We start from the raw sequence: 20,140 nt of genomic DNA, 5'->3' as shown, positions 1-20,140 counted from the left end.
CTTATATATAACCAATTAAACTGCTCTTTCACCACAGTTTAAATGTAGCCTTTTAAAAATTGCTCTGTTCCTTTATATATAAAATATAGTGCAGAAACCTTGCAGTGAACCATTCATAATAATAATTTCATTTACCTGTCTCTCTACCTCCTCTTGATTTTTCTCATTTTATCCCCAGTATCTTGTGGCTTTTCTTTTGTTAGTTGCATTATAGAACTTTACAGTGAGGGCACAATAATGAAGAAAAATACTAATGGAAAAAATATAATTAAGCAGTCTAAGACACATGTCTGCATGAAGCAATGGAGGCAATTTACAACATTGGTCATACCTGTAGGAAAAGCTTTTGTTGTACTAAGGCACACTTTTATGCTGATAAAGTATTGAACCTAGAGTGCATTCATAATGGTTTTCCCATAATATAGCTATATTCTATGCCCTGAGGTGAGGATAAAAGTGAAAAATAAAAATCAAAGTAAATTAATAATGGGTATCTTTTTTTCCCACTGAAAAGTGGAAAAATTCATGTATTCCTTTTGGACACTAAATAAATGGTCATTTTACTTCTCTATTGTGTGTATATATGTGTATATATATATATTGCATGTGTGTATACATATACATAGCTCACATATATACATGTAATATATACACACATACATATTTTATATACTTGCTAACCTATATATATCTAATATATATTATATATATACACCATATAAACTCTATTCTATATACACTATTGTATATATGGTGCATATATATAATGACAAGATGCCATAAACATAGGGTTCATATTCATGGAATACTCTCCCTACATGAATCTTAAGGAACCCTTTAAAAGGTCAAATTTCAAAATACATCCACTGATTACTTTTTCCTTTCCTTATTTTGTGACCAATGATAGAGGAAAGAAAAGTGGTTTGCACATATTAGCGTAATAAATAGAAGAGCTAGGCTGGTACAAAGTCCATTTCCTCTTCTTAAAAAAAGCATCCTAGTTCTTTGCCACCTTCCAATGAACTTAGTCTTCATGGGACAAGGAAGCTGACGAGTGGGCCTATGAACCAAGCCAGATCATTCAAATCAGAATCCTGTTGGAAACAGAATTTTGAGCAGAGTATCACCAGAATAGAAAATAACTGGATTTGACTCATCTGGAAATGTTTTATTCAATCCACTATTTGGACATTTCTAATGCCACAGAATCCATACCTCACAAAGGGCTCATTGTATTTTCTACCTTTTATGGTTGAAAGGTTCATCATTAATGTTAAACCTAATCTTGTAACATCCACCCTTTGGTTGGTCTAAAATCTGTCACATATGGCTATACAACATTATCTAATTCATCTTCCATGGCAGCATATTAATTATTTAATGACACTATCATAATCTCCCTTGTCTTCTCTTTGCCAGGCATCCTACTTAATTCAAATATTCCTCATAGACAGGTTTCTGGACTTTTTATCATATGGATTCAGCTTGTTAGGCCAGCACCAGATTTTCAATATCCTTTTTAAGAAAAGGAGCCTAAAACATGTGACCAGTGTCAACTATACAGATGCCTTTTCCGTTCTTAATCCATGCATGGGGCTTCTGTTAATCATTCTAAAGCTACTTGAGTTATTTTGAAAGTCATATTACAAACTGTTTCCCACTAAGCTTGCCATAAATTAGACTCTTATATCAGTTTTTTTCCTGTATAAATCCTAAAGCAGATCTCCTTAGTTCTTAAATTTGTACTTAATTTTTTTCAACCTTTATTCAAGATACTATTTTAATTTAGGTAATAAACAAAATGCTCTGTACAAAACAGGGACCTAATAATTGTCTGTACCTCTGTTACACATACATCTCTTACCACAAAAGTAATGTTATGTTTATTGCATAATTATTCGTGAGTGAGGCCTGTGTATATTTTTGGTCATCACTATGTTCTCACCACTTACCAAAGTGGCTAACATATAGTAGTTGCTCAAGAACCTCTTCATTTATATCATTCTTTGACTGTGTTGCCATGATGCTGAAAGCAAGACAGTCGGAGAAGTGACTTGGTTGCATCCTGTGAGTTTAGTCAAAACAGTTAATCAAGTGACTTCATGGTGACAATGTTTAAAATAATTTTCCTAATAAGTGTCAGTACCATTAAAAACTCAAAGTTTGTGACAGGTCTCTAAAATACAACCCATTTGACTTAAAACTCTAACCTTTGTGCCAAACAACTAATACTCCCATAGTCTGAAAAGCTTTACTTTTACGCAGTAAAGTGGCTGTTCAACTGCTTCGTCTCCATAGTGCTGCCTTGTAATTAGGGGGTTCACAATACTGAGGACCACTGCCACCACAGGTAAGGTTCAAAGGAGAAATACTTTACTTTCTTAGTTTCACTAACTTGTGAAAATTTTGATTTCAGCAAGTATAATTTGTAAGTCATATAATCCATTTCTGTTTCTTTAAGTGAAGTTCAAAGACACCTCCAGGAAAATAATTTTAGAGAATAAATGCAACTTGAAAATAAACCATGGATACTATGGGTAGAAACAAAAGTCTCAGCAACCTAAAATTTCTAATTAAAATTGGGCTATCATCACCTTATACTGTGCAGAGGCAAAGATTATCCTTTATATCATACACCAACTTGAACACATTATTTCATAAATTAAACTTGAAATACCAAGTGATTTTAGACTTTGGGAAGCTTTTGATTTTTTTTAAATCCTTGTATTTATGGCAGAATAAGCAGATAAACCACTTATTCTCTAATAACATAACATCAGGTACTTCTTGGAAACAGGACACAATAGAGAAAGAGACTGTTTATGAGTCAGAGAAACATGTGCTACTGTCAACTTGAATAAGAGCCATCAGATATTTCTGGTGATGAAAACCTTTCAGTGAGGTGAAACAGGCCATGTTCCATTCCTTTTATTTTCAGAGATGAGATGGATTTGAAAACCATAACCTGGCTTCTTGATGCAAGGACTCGCCGCATGAGATAATCTCCAGCACATTACTATTGGCAAGCAGATCTTTCACCCTTTTGTCTCCATGCATTACAGAAAAAGTTAAATCGGTTTGGTGTCCACATAAACTTTTGATCCTAGGAATAGCCTAGGGTACCATCATTATCTTCCCGAGGACCACGTATAGGCCTTCAGTAGGTAGTACTAATTTAATTTCTCTACTAGAGGAAAAAGTAGCTGATTTTCTAGATCAATATTTGATTGAATATGTTTGAAATGTTAGCAGATAAAGGCCCCTTTTCTGGTCCAAAGACTTTTTGAACCACAGAGGTATAGCGTTCTAGCTCCCCTGGGATCTGAGTGGAAGGAGGTCTCAAAGATCTGTAAGAAGGCTTCCTGCCTTTCCTTGTGTTCTTCCAGCAAGACTCTCTAAAGGTTGAGATGAGAAAAAGGTAAGATCAAGAACTGGAATGTCTTTATATCCATTTTTTAAAAAACCTTTCCTGGGGCTTCTCTTAACTAAAAATAATCGTTTATAACACTAGTTTACAAAAACCCCTTATAATAGGATGATAGGAAGAAAGCCCATCTGATCAGCTTTAAGGAAAGCCAGTGACTTTGGCAAATAATGTGAGACCTCAGATTCTATCACTCCCACCATGAATTAAATGAGAATGCCTATGTATCATCAAAAAGGATATGAATAGAAATCAAAATGCTGAAGTGTTAGACACAGATTAGAACTTGAGTTGTCTAGTTAGAGTGATAAGTAATAGAGTGTTTCACAAACTGTACTGTTTTGTAAAGACATTCACAGAGGAAAAAAATGAAAATTGGGGAAAAATTCCATCCATACAATATTTGACTGTACAAACAAAAAATCTGGTTCAGAAGCATATGTCATTATAATCATTGTTTCTTCATTTTAAAGTTTTACCTAAGTTAGCAACACTTCCCCGAATGAAACAGCCTACACATGACTGAAAAGTATTGTGCAGAGTAAACAATGCTAGTGACAACTGTTTTCTAAGTCTACATATGAAGTTCAAAGAAAAATTCTTAAAAATAATATTTTTCATTAATTTTTTCCTTTGCTGCAGAAATGCACATGCACTCCTAAACACAAATAGGAAAGGATACTCACAAATTCCTTCAACTTTCTTTCCTGTCATTGAACGTCTGCTTGACTGATGGACAAATTTCCTTTTCCCTCCCTGTGGATTCGAACATACAAGTTCATTTTATAAAGGAGAGAAACTGCTCTATGCAAAGCCAACTGCAACTCCGAAGGATATATTTTCATAGATTAAGCACAACTAATCCTCTTAGTTGAGATGAGACAATTACAGCCATTTAGATTTTTTTTTTCCATGACAATTCCTCACAGCTTTGATCTCCACTGGTAAAATCATCTAGTTTCAAAATAATAATGTTTGCAATATAAATTGAACAACTATTCAGGGCATCATATATTTTTTTACTTGAAATGGGAAATAATTAGCCTTTAAAAGGAGACTTTGTTTTCTATATGTTTTATTTGGTAACAACTTACTCACTGCTAGATATGGAATAGGTATGCAATAATTACTTAAGTCAATTATGTAGATTAATTGAATTTTCAAGGTCTGCTTTTAAGAGTCATACCTTGAATAAAATACATGAAATTTTTATCTATAACTACACATGAATTACACAATGCTAATGTCGTCATAAGACTGTAATAGAATATTTCTTCATAGTTTTTATAAGTCAGTTGAACATAACACATAGGTCACTGCTATAAGCAGAAGGATCTTAAATGCGAACTCAGATTGCCCCTGAATCTGATTTAGAATCCTTGCTTCAGGGTCTTCTCACAACCAAACCTCCCTTGTCAACCAGGCAGCTCTGACTGTTAGTCCTTGAGAGAGTTTCTGGGTTTTTTTTCATGACCTAAAAGGAAGAAAAAAAATACAGTGAAACAGATTGTTAGATGTGAAAATTTAGAGTGACTCCAGCAGGAGTTATAAAGTATCGCATGTACCTTCTCTTAATACTATTATTAATAAAAATGTGACTCTACATTTCCCCAAAACTTTATGTTTTGTAAGGTTCAATTTACCTATCTCTTGTAATAGAAGCCCTTTCATATGCTAAGATGTAAAGTTTTACATTTCCTGATAATTTCCCTACATAAAATTACGGGCAATATGATAATGTATTTATTTCATCAGTACGTGTGAGGTGTAATTTGAAAATTCTGTCCAATTTGATAATATACAAATATTGGTTACCTACCCACATTCCCCATCCTTTCAGAAGCCAGAATGTGTGTCTGTGTAGGGGATGGGAGGGAAAGGGTATAGATCTACTCCTTGTCTATATAGTTAATACTTTTAGGGAAAGTTGACCCTACTCCCAGCCTCCCAGCTTCAGGAGAGTGTTATTGACTTGCTTACAAATGTTTTCCCCCATGAACTGAAAAGGAAGCGTGTATCCCCGCTGAGCTAGTGTACCATCATCCCACTGCGGGGGAAGGCAGCCCTGGGATGGGACCCCTGGGGTAACCCGCAGAGAACTGACTAGAGCAGAAAGATGGAGTCCTGGACAGCATGGTGACGACTCTGGCTGAAATGGACCTGAAGTCTGCCCTGCTTCTTGACTTTTCCTTGCCCAAGCAAGTGATCTTCTTTATCATTTAGGCGATCCTGAGTTGGGTTTTCTGTTAGAGTGTTACAGGTGCTAAGGTATACTTTAACTTTCCATTTTTTAATATATTTCTTTTCTCACTTTGTCATTGACACAAAGAACATTGATTTTTTTGTGGCAACCTATGTCATTTTCTTGTGATACCATAGTCATGCTCCCAATTCTATTTTTATTTAAATTTTAAATTCATTTTCTCAATGGAGTTTTCATTATTTATAACATCATAGTTAACCTAGAATTCAAATTTTAAAAATACTTGTTTTAGGCCTGACTACCTCCCAAATGACTCTGAACCTGGGTCTGCAAAGGTTTCATGAAGATGCAGCCTTGACAGAGAAACTGACTAATGAGAGCAGAGGGTTTTGTCCATACCAGGCACGCTCTGTTTAACCCCAACAAGTCCTTTCACTCAAGCAAAGCACATGAGCAAAGTAGCATTATTTCAACATTATCCTGAAACAGTGTTGTTAATGTAACTTCATAAAGGCGAGTTTAGAAGTGGCACAATGACAAATATAATTCAAAAATTCCATTTAATCATATGATAGAAATAACATTTGTATTGGTATAAATCAAGGAAACACTTTCCCAAAGAACCTGAGGGGTTATTACATAGATTTTTAAGTTTCTCAGCTTACTAGTAATTTTTGTTTGTCTACTTTTGCCAATGGATTTGCAAGAGGCTTAAAGACAGCTGAATTTTACGAATGGAATTAAAGTGCGTCTGGAGGCACTGGGAATCACTCTGTACCATTTGTTTTGATTATGTGATTAGCATTTCTTACTTACTCATACCATAATAAATAGTATATGGTTAATTGTATGACTTTTAATAACAGTAAAATAATGCAACTAAACTCTGCCATTTATGTTTCCTTTATCTGCTGCAGTTACCTATATACTACACTTTTTGGTGATGAGGATTAGATGCTCTTAAAATAGGACAAAGATGAACCACAGTGGGTAGTATGAATTTACTCCTAACATCTGTAGTAAAAAAAAGAATACAACACATGCTGAAAATTCTGAGCAAACTCTGTGATTTATATATATATATATATATATATATATATATATATACATACACACACACACATACATATATATACACATACATGTGTGTATATATACATATTCTGTATTTTTACATATAAAATATTCTGAAGAATTTTAAATAGTTTGAAATGTCTTCCTTTTTCTTGATATTCATATTCTGGAATGACTACATTAGTCTTTAAACTAGCAAGATAAATAATCCTGAGCGCACACACACACCAATGCTGTGATTCAATAATCTGCGTGTATGTTAAGGTCTGTAACTGAGGGATGGTAATTCCCCACTCACTTTAGCAAGAAATTTCTAGGAGCACAGGGAATAAATACATGGTTCAATGACAGCAGAAGAGAAACACATGGGACTCATGTAGACAGAGTCGGCTCTGAGATTATACCAGGTGGGTTAAGCCCTGTGTATCAGGTTTCCTTCATTACTCCAAAAAACACTGCATCCAGAGTCCCATCATGTAGACAAAACACGGGTACCACTAATGCAGCACACAGCCATGTACCTGGAGTCAAGCACAGGGGATTGGTCATCTGAGAAGTGTCCAACCTCATCTTGGGGATAAGGCTTCTGGCTACAATCAAGGCACAATGGCAATATCTGCATCACTGGATGGGGATTCAGGGCAGGCGTGCAGGCCAGTTGTATCATGGTTACCAAAGTTAGTTGATAGAAAGAAATCAGAAATGATGCCTATTGTCTCATGAAATCTACTGGAAGTGTGTAACACTTTATACTTTATACCAGCACACTAACACTAACACTAACAAAAACTAACACTAACACTAACAAAATCTACAAACTGGGGAATATTTTAGATGAGGTCTTGATGCAACTTTATAAACAGGAGCTATGATACAGGTTCATGGAAGCAGAGGATGTGAATTATGTAGTCCTTGGTAGTTATCTGGGTCCACATGCTATAGACTGAATACGGTATATTGAACAGGGCATGAGTTAGAGGCCCTGCCTTGCGGCCTTAGCTGTTGCCAATAATTGCATTGCTTTGAGAAAGCCAGAACCACTAGGTCTCCCTTTTCTCATGAAAAAGAGGAAATCAGGCAGATGTTCTCTCAGATCTCAAAAAACTCCAAAGTTTATACATTTTTGTTAGATTTCATGAGACAATAGATATTACCTCTATTTTTGTTCTTGCCCCACCTGACTTCAGTAGCCATGTTACTATTCATTAGTGTATATAAGCTGGTTTTCCTAAATCAAGTCTTTTCATTTTTAAGATTTTATTTACTTATTTCTAGAAAGAGGGGAAAGGAGGAAGAAAGAGGGGGAGAGAAACATCAGTGAGAGAGAAACATCGATTGGTTGCCTCTTGGAGGTGCCTTGACTGGTGACAGAAACTGCAACCCTGGCATGTGGCCTGACCCAGAACGGAACCGGAAACCTTTCACTTTGGGAAACATCACCCAACCCGCTGAGCTGCACTGGTCAGGGCTAAATCACATGACTTTTAAAGATTAGCAGCTCTTCCACTATTTCCACAGCATTCTTAAGGAAGTTGATCATATCAAACAGTAAGTCTAAAAGAGCAGAAACTAAGCACCCAGCAGTGATGTTGGATATGCAATAGACTTCAAGAGGATAAAAGTAAGCCTGGCAAAATATTCATTTCGTACCTGCCTCCGATACATTTGCAAAGAAGTGTTAATGAAAAATAAGAGTGATGTTCCCGTCACACATTTTTGGATTACCATGCAGCAACACCAACTGGAAACCTAATGAAACAGAGACCACCTACAGAGGAGGGATATTGTGTTCCTCTGTTTGCCTGCATCTAATTTCCCAACTGAGTGTACGGAACAAGCTGCCTGTGTGTCTGAGTCCCTGGTACTGACTGACCATACATTTAACATTGATAATTGGCATTGCCAATTCCTACTGTCTTTCCCTCATTGAATTACATCTTAGCACTTCACAATTATGTGATGATGGTAACAGAGAACAGGCACATTACCACCTATGGTGATCTCGAAATTCTAGCACTGTATCCTCTCTCAATGTTGAAATGTTGGAATGAGATTAGGTCTCACATAAATTAACTGGTCATTCCTCTGTTTAACCTCTTTTCATTGACTAAGGGAAAAGGGAATATACTACCTGTTTATCAAATAGAACTCCCAAGCAGGGGAATATCATTTAGAAACCTGGTAGGTGAGTTCCCACAAAGCATATCAGGGACTACATAAAGAGAAAAGCTGATGATGTTCCAAATGTAAGTATTCTATTCTTTGTTTTTGCACCTGTTCAAACTGGCATCTGGTATTAGGCTTTGAACTAAGCAAACATTATTCCCTTCTGTCAAGCTGACTGGGAGAAACAAAAGAAAGAGAATATAGTATAAAATATTAGTTCATCATTGTGTGTTATTTCAAAATGTAGTTACTGCATTTTCCTTGTCAGGTTCCCTACCTGTGCTTATCCTCAACTGCAGTTTCATTCCTTTTTTTTAAAAAAAAAATTTGACTTCTAGAAGCCATTTGGCATTCAGTCTAATTCCCACATTACAGTTCTCCATAAGTCAGTCTGCTGACTCCCTGTCAGGTTATAGGATTAAGTTTAAGGTTTTCTTAATTCATTGTGAGGTTCTTCATGGACTTGATCTATTATATCTTCCTGAGCTTGTCCAGTTGTAGATTTCTGCATGTGATTTATGTTTCGCAGGTGTTAGTTTGCTAGAGCTTTCTAAATATCAACCTCACAATGCAAGAGAGGCTGAGGAAGACACTAGGGCTCAAAACTGTTTTGTTCCACAACTGGAAAATGGCCTCCCCGCTGAAATTCAATGTTGCAGAGCTATTTATTAAGTTAAAAATAAGGACATTTCAATATACAGAAAAGTAAAGAGGCTCAAATTCCATCATCAACTCACCAGTTGTGCCTGTGGTTCTCAAGATACAGTATATATTTTAACAGGTAGAACAACTAGGTGAGTTTAAAAATACAGATTTACCCTTTGCTGTGAATTACCATGAATTTGAATGTTATTTCATAATGTTCTACTTTTAAGTTGAGTCCTTTGTGTGATTTTTGTTTTCCTGGTGTAAAGCTTCAGTGCCTAATAGAAACCTAGGTATTGCTAAGGCGAGGGGAAAAAAGAGGCTCTCCTTTAAAAAGGGCACCTAATAAAGCATTTAAAATGCATTATTTTACATTTGGAAGATTTATAAAATTGAAGAGGACATGAATTAAGGAATAATGTTCCTTTGATAATGAATATCCACATACATGTCTGACAGCCCTTACAAAATTTTTATTTTTATGTTAAATACAGTTTATTAAGATTTCTAGATTGGAATGTGATGATTGCCATACTTCTCATGAGCATGGGCTGCTATCTTTGTGTAAATGACACAAAACTTAGTGCTTATGAAACCCATAAAATCTTTAGTTTGATATTGGTATTTGATGTGAAAAAATATACATATATACTTTTATTTTTGTTTTAAGCCACTCTCTGTTTTATACTTTTTATCATCTCAACAACAGGGAGAAAATTACTACACACACATTACAGATGAATAATCCAAAATACAGGAAGGTTAAGGTACTTTGCCTGTGGTCACGCTGAGAATTAATCAAAATTAAAATGCACAGCTCTGAGTTCCCAGGCCTCCTCTCAGCCCCTGGAGAAATGCCACTTTGCACTATAAATTGTCCCTATAATTTTAAAAATTTATAATGTGCTCATCAATTTGCATATCTGAGTATAAATTACAAACATTAAAATTTGCTACAACTCCTCATCACCCAATTACTAACAAGAAGCACCTCAAAGGTCAAAGTCATGAAAGACCAAAGTAAACAGATACGTGTGCACCTTTTGCTAAACACCGTGCATACATTCCAACATGTATTCATTATTTTTTGACACTAGAAGATAGTTCAAACCTTGGTTTATTCATAGTAGTTGATTTTGAATTATTAGGAGAAATTATGATAGTATTTAAAAAAATATTTTAATATGGTTCAGTCTTGAGGACCTCAACTTAAGATAACAAGTAGTAGGGGAATGTACTTGTGTACATACAAGTCAGTAAAAGGATAAAATGTAATCTGTGAATTAGAAATTAGTACATTTCTTTTAAAAGTCATTATTATATAAGAAGAGTCATAAAGCATTATAAGTATTAAGCAATGACTAAATACATTCTGGTTTTGGAATTGCTTGATTCCTATGAACATTTCTTTTGTAATAAGAAGTTTTTCACAATTTTTTACCTTCAGTAGTTGTTGTTCTCACATTTTGTCCTATTACGTTCCCATTGTTTGGTTTCTAGCCATCAGTCTCAACAGAGCAATTAACCATATAGCATTGATAAGAACACTAACTCAAGAACATTGTCAAAAGAACAAGGAAAATTCAGGATTTTTTTAAGAAAGGCTGATGTCTTATGAAAACTGTAATTAAAGTATGTGTGATTCTGCTTCTGTGTTTGTTACACAAATCTCCTGGCCTCAAATTAAAGAAAACATGGTCCCCTACAGCGGACTGCAATGGGAAAGTACTTTTATTCTCCAGTCAGTAATAATAAAGCATAACTCCTCAGGGAGAGACTTCTTCCTTATATTATTTGTACTACCTTCCTTTTAAATGCTGCTAAGTGTGAAATTAGTGTTGTCCTTCAAAGTGCATAAGATTAATTGTCAGTAATTGAACACAGTTTGGAAGCTAATTATATAAAAATTGATATTAAAAGAATACTACCAGATTGATTGAGTTTTACAGTTTGCATTTAGTTTTGAAATTACATGAGTTGAAAGGCAGTGGTAAGAAACAGTAAAAATCCATTCAAAGCTGCTAAAGCAAATTGAGGTTTACTAGTCCTTTGAAAGACAAATGAGTCAAATGCTGCAATGTAGGGAAGGCAGTTAAAATTACTCTGAGATTAACTATAGAATTAAAATATCAAATGCTCTTAAAATTGTATGGATTGACCACATTTTTGGGAGGTGACCTGGTTTTCTCTGTGCATCTGATTAGTTAAGGCAGACCCAGGAAACTAAGGCCTTTCTTTGAAAATGTAAGTTATGATGATTTGTCTGGAAAGAAGTACATACACTTTATTGCCTCCTCTTATTTCCTCTTTATCTATAAATTTTCAGCTAAAGACTTCTGCTTCCTGAAATATGAAGTAGATGCCCTTTTCTCTGTTGCTCCCACTAAGTAAAACTAAAAACGCTGCATGTTATATAAAACAAATATAAAGAAGACTCATGGATGAAAAAAGGGTTCTAGGAATGTAACCTCACAGGGTGATTTGATCATAAATTTCTAACTGGGCAAGTGATGGTGGGTTGTTATGCCCCAGGCTTGAAACGTCTCAAGTAAAAAGCTTACTTTGCCTTAAGCCAGTCCTGTCCATTGTTTCTGTGCATCTGGGTTAGCACACCTTTGAAATGCCTCTTTTCAGATCCTTCCTTCTAAAGCATGACAGCCCTCAAGAGGGCACATAGTCCTGTTAACAATTCTATAATCCAACCCCTGCCTTGCTTTCTCCTACTTTCATGTAATCTTTTGTAAGATTCCCTCCTTAATTTCCAATACATAAAAGCAACTGCAAAACTGTTATTCCCCAGAGCATGTGAGATCTTACTTCCTGGCAATTATCATCAGTTTTGGCTCAAATAAACTTTTGAAAAATTCTCTGCAGTTTTGGATGTTTCTTACATCACCACCCTGAAATGTGGAGAAAAGGCAGGGTGGCTAGTGATATAGACCAAAGGAATGACACAGTATATTCCAGACTGGGTGCTGAAGAAATGCTGGATAACACCAATGGGTGGAGCCCATCAAGTCTCAGCAAAAGCTATTCTGTCTTGCCAACAGAACAGAAAGAATAGCCGTGCTGGATGGAAACTTTTAGACAATGACTGCTCTACTCCAGCAAACACCACAGGAAAAGCCATAGCTCCTGATTCCTCATGCCTCCAAGGAAAGGCCAAGTGGGGAGCCTGAACTTCTACCCTTTCCTGATTGTCCAAGGCACTCAAGCTATCCTCCTGAAATTAATAGGACAAGATGAGTAGATAGAATTATATGAAGAACATACTAAGCTAAGCAAAATGAAATTAACTCTACTAGAAACAAACAAAAAAGTAAGGCTTAAGGCTACAAAGAATTAAATCAATAATACAGAAACTAAACTTGAGAAATGTTCCCAGACATAGAGAAAATATGAATTAGCATCTAAAGAGTTATTAAAACAGAGCAAACAGATCAGAAACAATAAGCAAAAATATAACTAAAAATCTTCAAGCTCTAATAAGAGAACCAAGACTCAAGACTGACAAGGATAAACATGTAGCTGGTAAAAATTAGGAACAGAGATTAATCAACCCCTAGACATAGGCTGGTAAAATTGTAAATTTCTTGATTGACACAGGAACTTGTAAGTAATCAGTGCAAACATGCACACATGCACATACATGTATATATATGTGCATATTTGCTTTTGGAAATAATTAAAATTTAGATTCCCCCTGCAGAAACAAATATCAAAACATAGTTGGGAAAGGTTCTGAAAAACTTTTAGGGAAAAAGACAATGTTCCAATAATTGTACAATCAATTATGTTATTGTTCACGTGCGATGGTAACTAGAAGACATTCTCAGATACCAAAGGCCACAGAAGATATCTCAGCCAGACATAATTCTGAATGGCTACTAAAAGATGCTTTTCTACTGAAAAATTAATCAACAGTAAGTGGTATCACATAGGGATGAGAAATCAGAACCACAATCAGCAAAAGGTAGAGCAATAAATGGAAAAAAAGAAAAGCAATTGGGAAATGGTTTATATTATCAAAATGGTTTAAAATAGAATAAAAAATTAGAAAAGTGAAATACTTTTAATGATGGTTCCTATGACTCCAGATTAAATTAGCAAAAACTAGTAAAAAGAATTTTAGAGTAGAAAGCCAAATTACAAGTTTTCTTATTTTCCCTAAAAGAAATAGTCATCACTCATTATTTTAATTTTGCTAATATTATAAATATGGGTTTAGCTTTAGGACAAACAGTATATTTTAAAACAAGATGTTTCCTTTACAAAGCATTGAAGTATACAGCAGAGTACAGAATGCAATACATATCATAAAGGAGATTTTGCCAATAAGTGTCAATTGAAAAATAAAGAGCAAAGAAACACAAGAATATAAAAAAACTAAGAATCATGTAAGTTTGGGTAACACCAGCTTACCCAAATGGTAGTGTTCTACACAATAAAAGTCAAGTTTTTGCTCACAGAAGAATCTAATGTGTGGAGGATGTGAGGGCTCCTGCATCAGGTCATTGGGGAATTAAGTGAGAAGGCTCTGCCATCTTCAGTTTCAAATGTCACCCTGGGCATTGACATCCATCCAGAATATTGAGAGAAGAGTGAGGGTAGTGAGAACACACTCATCTTGTTCACACTCATAGCACACACAACTTTTTCTGGGTGACAACTCTACATTATGGGAGAGGAGGACATATTTTCAGTGAACAGCCAGCCATAGATGTAAATGGTTCCATTTAGTTAAAAAGCAAAAATTTCCAAGTTGGATTTAAAAAACAACAATTGTCTGATTATAAAAGATATCATTTAAACAAAACAATACAGATAGGACCAACAAAAGCAAAAGGGACTTATGTAAAACAAACTCAGGCAAGTAGAGAGGAAGGTGGTAGTGTTAATTTCAAGCCAAGTAGAATTTACAAGATTTACTTAAAAGTGAAGGTGTTATTTTATCCTATTTTCCCTATGAAAGAGAAATAAAATGACCCAAATTCAAAGCAGGGTGTAGCTGTGTAACCAGGCTGCCTGGGGTTTTGCCACCTGTGGCCATGTTCAAGCATAACAGGAAGATATGTGGGGAAGGGAAAAGGGTTTTATTAACAGGGTACCTAATCTGGAGGAGCTGGGAGCATCCGTGCTCTAAGCCAACCTATTTGCGAAGTACAGAAATTCCCTTGCTCCAGAAAGACTGAAAACCAAACCCATTCCCAGAAGTTCTCTATCATTCCTTATCCATCCTTTTTGGAGCTCAAGATGGCTACACAAACAGGTCTCCATCCTCAGCCTCTCTCTCTCTCTCTGTGGTGCACACTTGTGGGTTCACCTCACACAGCTTTCTCTCTCCCTCCCAAGGTCTGGCATGCACTGCCAGATCACTCCAATTGGTCATGCAGGGAAAGCTCCATCCGTGGGCTCCCAGTGCCTGAGGATGCCTGCGCCTGTGGGGCTGAGGAACTTTCCTGGCTCTCGTGTCTCTCAGGGTGAGAGAGTGGAAGCAGTCTAGGACCCATGTGGTATGCTGCACAATGTTGTAACGTCCCCTAAGCTGGCGTCTGGTGAGACATGTCCCAGCATGAATCTCCACCTCTGCAAGTGCTGCTGCCCACCTGTGCAAGGCACAGAAGAGCCTGGATTGACCTGGTGTCTGTTAGTCCCCCAAGCACTCTGCAGTACACCCTGGCTGGGGATGAGGGGAGAAGAGGAGAGAAAAAAAAACATGTTTTCTGGTGCATTCTGTTTTAAACACGTGACCCAGAAATCCATGCTCAATGGTACATCCAGCGTTTCAACCAATGCACACCCATGTCTGCCATGTTTGTCAGCTCCCCCATGTCTTTGCCCCTCTTCTGGCCACCATGTTGCTGAAGGGGGCAAAGTTTTCCATCTACGCACAACAGCTCCGAGTCTGTTGGCCTGGGGCAGGGGGTTACCTTGTCATGTGGGTTTTGTGACCTTCCCAGCCCATGCACGCTCTTTGCAGCCTGCGTCATGAGCTGTGTTAATTGTTTCCTTTCCCCAGGAATATGGAAGCATGCCGCAGCTATGGCTCGGATGTGGGCTGCCTTCGCACTTCCCGTCTCCTCCCAGAGAAGCAGGCTTTCTCCCCGGCTGCTGCTTCAATCTGCCACCTTGGGATTACTCTCTGCCCCCTCCCTTCTCCCAGGGCAGGGCATCTTATCATGCCAGATTGGAGTTCTTCCATTTTCTCCCCAGCAATCTGGCCTGACCCACCCTGTTACAGTTGGGGTCCCCCTTTTCTGACAGGATTCTGCTTCTTAGCTGAGCAAGCTCAGGTACTCCTCTCTGATATTTTGCTAATAAATTGTCGGTACCATCACACACTCCTGAAGCTACTCAGACTCATATTTTCCGTCACAACATGAACCCAGCTCTCATCGCAAGCTGTTTTGTCTACTGTACCCACCTCTTGCCCACACCATTCCCTCCATCATCCCTGGATTCCCCTTTGACTAGCTGGCACTGAGCCATTTCTGTTCTAGCAACCTTGCCATCTACTAGGGATGTTGGCAATGTCATCCTGGTCCCATCAAATGATCTTCTTCCTGGTCTTCAGCTGATAATTGCATTCTTTCTGAGCATCCTGTGGGCTGGCCCTCCAGATGGATTTGGGCCTAACCAAGGTCAGTCATTACATGGGAACTGATATGAAGTGCCAAATAACAGAGTCAGAATAAAAAAAAAAAATACCTAAGGGAGAAACTGTTACAGAACCAAAAAAAAAAAAAAAAGCTGAATAGAAACACCATTATGCCAAGATATTTTAACATAGTGCTATCAATCTGGGACAGGGAAACTTGGCTAAATTAAATAAGATCTCACAGAATCAAAATAAAAATTAATAGCTTAGGATTCCAATGTGTTGAAAATTATACCACTCAAATGTAATATAACTTAAAATTCTTAGGATCCTTTGGAATAATACAGAGGCAAGAGTCTTTTTTTTTAATTGTTAGGATAAAAGGTGTAATTTTAACTACTACACATGAAAAAAAATACACTAATTAAAACAGTAAAGTTCTGGTGTAAAAAGAGATAGGATGCTCAGACAGAATGCAATGGAACAGGAAGAAAGACTGCAAGTAGAGTGTATTATGTATAATAAATTAACATGTCATAAGGGCTTCATAATTCAGTGGAGAAGAAAAGGCTTACCAATGACTAGTTTGGGATAACTGGTTGGCAATTTAGGAGTAGAATCAATTTTGACTTTCACTTTATACCATATACCAGTGTGTTTTTTTATTTACTTCTCAAAAACTGAGGTCATTCTCTCAAATACAGGACCAGGAATAAAGGAAAGCAGGAGAGAGATGGGACTAAATGAATTGACCCCTTTCCAATACCAACTTGCTTAACCCACTTTACTTTGTTATTCTTATAAATTAATTTATATGTAAACTCTTCCTTGAAGAAAGAGTTTTTACCAAAGGAAGTAATTTTGTTTTGTTTCCATCTGGGTAGAAGATGTAAGTAAATTAAAACAAAATATAGAAACAGCTACCATATTTTCGGACTGTAAGACGCACCCCCTAAATTTGGGAGGAAGAGGGGTGCATCTTATAGTCGGAATGTGGCTTACCCAGCTCATGGGGGGGGGGGGGGGGGGGGATAGAGGTGGAGCAGGGTCACAGGTTATTAAATATTTTAGCACATTTTTTTGCTTCAAAATTTTTTTTCCTATTTTCCTCTTCTAAAACCTAGGTGAGTGTTATAATCCTAAAAATATGGTCGGTACCCAAATATAGTAGTGAGAAGAGTAAAATAGTGCTCCTGGAATGGCCTTTGCTATTTAGCATGTACTTCTGAAATATCCACAAAGAAGCACTGCATCCAGCTCTACCCTCACAGAGTTTACCCTTGCAAGTGAATTGCTCTGGCTTTTCTTCTCACATTTGGTAGTCAATGGAAGTTGTTCCTAAAAGAAATAATACCTTGGATAGATTTCAAAAGATGAAAAAGATAGATTTCAAAAGAAAAGTTAGATTAACACTTCAGGTCACAAAGAGATCATGAGCAAGTGTGTAAAGCAAGTGTGCAAAATCCAGGTTGTCATCTGTGCTCCTGACTGACGGGCTATGAATTGTGGGTTCCCCTGACACCCCCCTCAGATTCAATAATTTGCAGATTTCAATAATTGGCTCACAGAACTCATTTTCTTACTAGATTACCAGTTTATATGATTACCATTATTATTACTACAGTTTAGGAGCAGTTAGATTGAAGAGAAGCATAGGGTAAAGGTATGTAGGAAGGGGGATGGAACTTCCTTATCTTCTCCAGGTGTGCCATCTTCCCACCTTTTGCGTATGTTCACAACCTGGAGACTCTCCAAATTCTTTAGTTTTTTGGGTTTTTTTAATGGAAGCTTTATTACCTAGACGTGACTGATTACATCATTGGCCGCTGGTGATTAACTCAACCTCCAGTTCTTCTCGTCTCCTGGAGGTTAGTAGGTGAGGCTAAAAGTTTTCAACCCTCAAATCACATTGTTTGTTACTTTGGCAACCAGATGTCTATTCTTAGGGATTTCCCAAAAGTTACCTTATTAACATAAAGTCAGGTATAGTTGAAAAGGGCTTGTTATGAATGAAAAAGACTTTCTTTGCTTTTATCACTTATGTTTATCCAGCGGTTTTAGGAGCTCTGACAGACAAACTATATATTTCTTATTATAAATTACAATATCAGGTATAGTAGAAATAAATGGGAATAGAGGGAGGGGTGGAAGGTGATGAGTTCAATTTAGGATATGTTACATATATGGTTATTATAGGCATATAACCTAGTAGGTTATATATTTGAATACATATATCTAGCAGACAGTTGGATATATATGAAAATAAAGGGGTGAGAAAAGGTTAGGGCTGAAGGCACATTTTTAAAAGTCATTAGCATTATATGTGAGAGTTAAAACTTCATTGCCTAATGAAAATTAGGCAATTATGCAAAAGAATATGTAAAAGAAAAAATAGTGAGTAAAATACAAAACTTTGTGGGGCACCAATATGAAAGAGGCAGGCAATGAAAAAGAATCTACAAAGAAATGAAGAAAGGGTGGACAGAGGTGGGAGAGAAGAATGAAGTAACAGTAAAATGTCAACCAATGAAGTACAGAGTTTCAAGAGAATGTCAATAGTATTAAATGGAATAGAGTGATTTATTAAGCTAGGGATCAAAACATGACCTTTGGAGTTAGTTACCTGAAAGTCATTGGTAAATTTCCCCCCCTAACTCTAGTCTCTGTAGAACCTAATTATAGGAAATTTGAGTGTTAGAGAGTTATAAAAAGCAAGAGTCACCTCCTCTTTGAAGACAGCTGATTAAACAATAAAGGGAAGTGTTGGAGGCAAGCAGGGGAGGGTATAGAGGGGGTGTGGATGTAGAGGAATGGCTATCTTACTGCTGTAAGACTTGGAGACACTCGAACATATTCACAGGATAAGAAAAGCAAACAAGAGAAGTGAAAAGAACAAAGAGTGCAGTTCTTGAGGTAGTCTTCAGGCACTGGGATTTAAAGCACAGAAAGTGGGGTCTTAAACGGAAGAAGTATGAATGCAGGTATAGATAAACTAGTTGGGGGAGGGTGGGGGTAGGAGGGGAGACAGAGTAAGCTGAGGTCTCAAACCTCATATCTAAATTTTTTTTGTGAAGTAGGAGGCAAGTTCATGTGGGTAAGGAAGTTGAAGATGGTAAGATGTTAAAGTGTCACTGAATCCAAAAGGGAACTGACAGGGTATAATTTTAGGATTGTGTGATGGCATTGAGACCCTGAGACTGGAAACAATAACGTGTAGTATCGCCAATCTGAGTGGTCCTGAGGTTTTTCTCTAGCTATTCTCAGCATCCCAAGTGTAACAGAGAAAGTGGTCTGTCAGTGGACAGGATGCAATGTTGCTGAGTGGGTGTTCTTGAGGGGTAGTGGCTGAAGAGCTTGGAGAGAAAATAGTTGATGTAATGAACCACTCCAGGTATATGAACTAAGCCAAGAGGGCATAGCCAATAGATTAGAGAGAAATTGATCAGTCAAGGGATTTTTATCCAGTAGGAAGCAGGTATAATAAGAGTGGGCCTTTACCTACAATGGGTTTGAGTTACTATTATTATAAGAAAAATTATTCATAGAGTTTTGTTTAAGCACCAGAGAATCCAAAGGAGTTTGTAGTAAAAACAAAACAAAGCAAAACAAACAAACAAACTAAAAAAAAAAAAATCCCAAAAGCAAGCAAACAAAAAAAACCTTTTTGCCCTGAAAGAGAAAAATACTTTCTAGGGGGGACAATGCTTATCTATCATTTTGTTTACTAGCATTAGCATTTGCTAGTTCAAATCTAATAAAGTCTTCTGCATGAATGCATCATTAATAAAATCTTCAAAATGGCTTCTTTCAACATTTTCTTTTTGATTTTTCATGATTTAATTAGAAACATGTTTTAAAAGGCTGGTTTTAGTATGGTAGTATCACATCTGCATTTTCAGCAGAATGCAGTTTAATCACAACGGGCTGTAAAGTGAAACTCCCAGTATTTATTGTATTATCTAGTAGAACCCACACATTTCATGTTTTTAGTGCCCCTGAGTCATCATCTTATATTTGTTCATCAACATTT

Source organism: Phyllostomus discolor, chromosome 6, assembly GCF_004126475.2.
Source record: "Phyllostomus discolor isolate MPI-MPIP mPhyDis1 chromosome 6, mPhyDis1.pri.v3, whole genome shotgun sequence".
Taxonomy (NCBI): Eukaryota; Metazoa; Chordata; class Mammalia; order Chiroptera; family Phyllostomidae; genus Phyllostomus; species Phyllostomus discolor.
The sequence above is the reverse complement of the archived record's forward strand: the minus strand, read 5'-3'. Positions refer to the sequence as shown.